Source organism: Tympanuchus pallidicinctus, unplaced genomic scaffold, assembly GCF_026119805.1.
Source record: "Tympanuchus pallidicinctus isolate F22 unplaced genomic scaffold, pur_lepc_1.0 scaffold1, whole genome shotgun sequence".
Classification (NCBI taxonomy): domain Eukaryota; kingdom Metazoa; phylum Chordata; class Aves; order Galliformes; family Phasianidae; genus Tympanuchus; species Tympanuchus pallidicinctus.
This window is the reverse complement of record NW_026294618.1, coordinates 17,888,937-17,893,855: the sequence shown is the minus strand read 5'-3', so window position 1 is coordinate 17,893,855 and position 4,919 is coordinate 17,888,937. Positions and strand designations below refer to the sequence as shown.

The following is a 4,919-nucleotide window of genomic DNA, read 5'->3' as shown; positions in this document are numbered from 1 at the left end:
GCCTGGCCTCAGGCATCTCCAGAGATGGGTCTCCTGCTACCTCACTGGGCAACCTGTTCCAATGCCTCACCACCCTTTTTATTCCTTTTCAAGGTGTTCTGAAGCATTTCCTGTTTTAAAAATTGAATTACTCTTGCTCAAAACCTGTTTTCTTGTGCTTAAAATCTTTTTTGCTTTCTATGGGGGATCTTACCAGAAGAAGAATGCATGGGCATATCACCTTCAAAGCCAGCTCTGGACCTTGTCACACTCATGTTTCAAAGTCCTGCTCATTACTCTCATCAGTTCTCTTGACTTCAGTGAAATTGGGCTGGTTGGTAAGTTCAAAACAGATGATTTAGTAGAGGAGTACTAATAATGACATAGCATATTCACATGCATATTTTAGATATGGACTTGTTTGTAATCAGCATTTAATTAAGTTTATGAGATCTCTTAGGAAACAGTGGGTGAAATCAAATTACAGCTTTACAAAGCAAGGTTTAGCCAAAGTACTAAGAAAAAGTTTTCCCATGATGCAGCTCTGTTAAGACAGCTTCTGATCATGTGTAATGGTTTGCATGATTTCTTTTTATAGATAAGGTCACACCATGTGCAATGCTAGAAACTCCATCTGAATCAACACGCCTATTCAGACACAACCTTTGCCATCGATATTGCTTCCTGATGATTTACCAACCTGCAAAAAAGAGATTCTCCTTTCATGTAAGGTAATTCAAAAGGGATTGTAACCCTGTACAGTCATGCAAGAGATGAGTGCACAAACTCAACAGTTTAACCAATCATGCAATTTTTGTTTTCAGGCATATATATTTATACACACACACACGACAATTTTGTTCCTCGTTTTAAGTATTTTGCATCAGCTGACCTACAGGAAATGCAATTGTTTAGAAAAACAACCCCTTTCTCTCTCGTGGAATGAAATATTCTTTCAGAAAGAATGTATTCCAGACCTCCCTCCTGCCCTATAGATCCAGCTTCATTTATTTTCAGAAATTGTTCTCACATTTACTCTGATAATCACAGACACAGAAAATGAAGAGGAAGATAACAGGCAACACCATTCAAAAGATGAAAACTTATTTTTTGTTTTGTTTATTTTTTCTTACAAGAAAATACTATGTAAACAAAAGAGATAAAATGTGAAACCTGGCATTTCTTCTCAAACAGGCTTAAATTAGTTAAATCTACTGCTATTACTGTTGACATGCTAGTTGCCTGGGTAGAACTGCAAAACTAGGTTTTACTGTGAACATTTATTTCTGCACTTTACTAAAAGTACCCCTGTCAGAGAAAAGTGAGCTAAATGCTAAATTTCATTTCCTGAGATATACCTGATCCATTTTCTTGTGAAACTTGAAGCTGTGGAGTATCAGCATTTTTCAACACTTAAATGAGCCCTCCAAAAAATGCGTCTCGGTATGCAGACATGAGAGGTGAATAAGTAATGTGTCATAGGTACTTCAGCTCCTTAAACTACACATTAACAATAAGGTATTACTCATGTCAGAATGCAGACAATACTTCTACCTTGGCTTCAACATGCCTGTTGGTGGAGGTTCTTACATGTGATCTGATTAAATGTGGAAGTGGATCATATCTGGGGCATCCATCTGGGCAGAGCCTGAGGCCCCCGGAGATTTGTGAGGCAGCAAACTCCAGTTTGGGTTTACCCGCAGTTATGCATACAGTAGTCTCTTGTGTTAATGTTGCAAGGAAAAAATAAATCTAAGCTTTCATGCATATGGAGAGAGTAAATCTCTGTCAGAAAGACATTTCAGGTCTTTCAAATTGTGTAAAGAAAGATTCAAATGTGTAAAACTCTCAAAACCTGCCTGTGTGAATCCAGTAATGACTTGTGCATTACTGTTCTCTCTTTGTAAATGCTGTGGTCATTGGAGAATGGGATAGAAGCAATTCCATATGTTAGGAGGTCATCAAATGGCTCATTCTGTATAAACTATATTATATACTAACAGCACATGGCTTAGATCCTCCTACTTAATATTACATATTTACTTAAATTAATTCCGAAGTAACAAAATCATTTAAAAATCACCTCAGCCTGCCATGATCACCACAAAAACTGGGAAAAGCACGCAGCTATTTGTTCTGTTCCAGTTATAAATAGTCACTGTAAATCAACGACATTTTTTCCCATGACAAATGGCCACAAAAGAGGACCTAAACTAAGTGTTCTCTAGGGCATAATCTGAAGCAGTTCATGCAGTGGTCAACCCAGTAACATTGCCTGCCTGAAAGCAGCTGCTGGTCTCAGCTCCTGAGGAGCACTCCACATCTGCAGCCTCAGAGCCATCACAGGACGAGCACCACCGGGGGAGACATGAGCAAGGGACACTCTTAGCAGAAGCTACGCAATCTGTTCCAGAAACCTGGCTCAAAGCTCTACTCTTCAGGGCAGTGCTCATTCTTTCAAGTGTCAAATGAATATTGAAAGCTTGAGCAAAATCATGGGAGCCCACAAGTGTAAGGTTAGGCAACACATGCACAATTTCTGGGCTGGAGAAAGTTATTAAACTGCGGTCCCAATGGTAAAGTTGGCCACTCCTCAGACAGATGCTCAAAAGGAAGTGTGCCTGGCCCTAATGCCCAGTGCACATCAGGAAACAGTATATAATTCACTTTTTTTTTTTTTTTCCAGTGACACGATTTTTGTTTGACTTTTGAGTGTTAAGAACTTCTTATTTTCAGATCATGAGAGAAGGATTCATTTCAGTTTAAGATTAAAGCTCCTCTCATCAGCAATCTAAGCTGTACAGTAAAAGATGGAAAAAATTCAGACTGAACAGAGCCAGGAGTTTAGTGCAAAAAACAAGTAATAAATACAATTGCTATTAGGTGAATCTCAGAAAACACAAAATGGCTTCATAACTTCTACTGAGTGTGCCTGCATTCTTCTTCTTCTGGTAGTATTGATTCCGTGGTACAGATGCTTCTGTCTTTTGCCTTATTCTGTCCAGTTTACGTGCTGAAAAGAACACTGTTATTTTTGATGGTCTGACTCTGTCCTGTTTTTTACTTTTGTTTTTTACTGACCCTGTGTACCTGTTCTGCAGCTTTTTTCTTTTCTGTTTCTTTCCTTCCCACAGACATTCTAGCTGATCATGCTCCTTGGAAGCAGTTGTGAGGAGTGACTTTCACTGTGCAGATTGTGAGCCACAGGGAATCCGCAAGTTATTCCTTATAGTCAATGAGAGGTAGATTTAAAAAAACAAGCAAACAAACAAACAAACAAAAACAAAACAAAACAAAAAAAACAAGCATGCTTTTGGCAGGGTTAACTGTTCTGTTTGAGATTAATGCCTCCATTGAAAAAAAGTGCCTCCAATGCAAACTCTTGCACCAAAATAAGATTTGACTTCCTTCCTGACAAGTGTTAAACAAAGAACTGATTGCATGTGTTCCATTACACATAAACTCTCCCTTTATCAATGAAGTGAACCATTTTACCATATATGAGTGACAAAAAGGGCTCAGAGTTATTTGTGAATGTAGTTTCTACAATCCTTTCCCCCCCCCCTCGCCCCCCCGTGTTTGGTATTGCTGTGGCAAATCTGATTCATAATCTTCAATAAAAAATAAATGACCAAAAAAAGAAAAATTAATCAGCACCAAATTGATGTACATGAAGAACTTAATCACAGGAAGGATTAAATAAAAAGGAGATGGCTGTACATTGCTTAGGGCAAATAGAAAATATTTTCTGTGTTCTGAAACCTGATTAAAATGTAACAGTTGATTACAGATCTAAGAGTCATTATTGAGCAGGCAAGAAAAACTGAAAATAAAGTGTGATGATGTAACAACATATGGAGGGCTTGGGGGTTAATAACAACAGAGGGATTTAATGTTATGTATGAAAGCTTTGCTTGGTATACTGGGCACAGTAGGGTCGAGAAGGATTACGGTTAAGAAAGTTCAAGGAGAATTATGTCCAGAGGCACGATGAAGGGCCTGCTGGTCACAACAGTGGGAAGATAGTCTTGTGAGAATAGAGGAGTTGGCTTATGTCCTTTGGCAAGAGATTTCTCAGTGGAAATACTCAAAGGAAACAGAAATTAGAAGTGGATATTAACTACTTCAGCTATCACTGATCAGTTGACTACTAATGTAGAGAACATCATGCCCACTGATACAATGAATTAGGTCTCATTGGGCATTCTTGCTTTCTGGTCACTGTGATCCATTTTACTAGAGATGAGGTAACAAAATCTCAGGTTTAAAAGAATAGCTAAGTACATGTTTATAGTTGATGTATAATGATTTGTCTTCTTCCTATGAAAGAACATTGCCATGTTTAAGCCTTTTGTCCTTGAGCTTTAGGCTTTATGTGAATAATTTCATTCCACAAGAACGGGGACACTAGACACAGGTCTAGGATACTAACATATTTAATCTGTTGCCCATTGTAACACTGCAATGCAATGGAAAGCATAGCAATGACAGCATAGTAGCAAACTCTTAGGCTGCAGCAAGAAAGAACATGCTCAAATACAGCAGCAGCTATAGATACAGAAACAAAGACTATGCTTACCTATAGAAGGCCTCAGGTGGGCAGGGATCTCCAGCAAAATATCCTTGACTCCATTGCCAACCCTTAAATGAGGTCTGAGAAGGGGTGGAACCAGGACCCATCCCCTTCTGGTCACTCAGGTGTACTGCTTAGTTGGCCCTGCTTTCTCACCAGGTGCTCCATCACTGGTTCAGGCCATGGCTTAGCATTTCTGCTAAACCCATCTTTCTCTAAAAGCTGAATTTTGGCTATTCTCGGTCTCAAAAATTTTGAGAGTTGCCTGCCAACTCTGTTCCATTTGTTATTATTTAATTTGGTGAAATAATGTAGTGAAAAGTTTTTAGCACCTCTGGTGATAACAAAAATTTGAACTGTGTTTGAA

At 38.7% G+C, this 4,919-nt stretch overlaps 1 long non-coding RNA gene across 1 annotated transcript; it reads right to left on the bottom strand.

Moving 5' to 3' along the window:
• Nucleotides 1-2,861: 2,861 nt before the first annotated feature.
• Nucleotides 2,862-4,584, bottom strand: LOC128088001 (uncharacterized). The gene is made up of 3 exons (XR_008210113.1): nucleotides 4,559-4,584; nucleotides 3,070-3,204; nucleotides 2,862-2,992 (listed from the first exon to the last, which is right to left on the bottom strand). It is a non-coding gene; the product is annotated as an uncharacterized LOC128088001 (long non-coding RNA).
• Nucleotides 4,585-4,919: the final 335 nt, after the last annotated feature.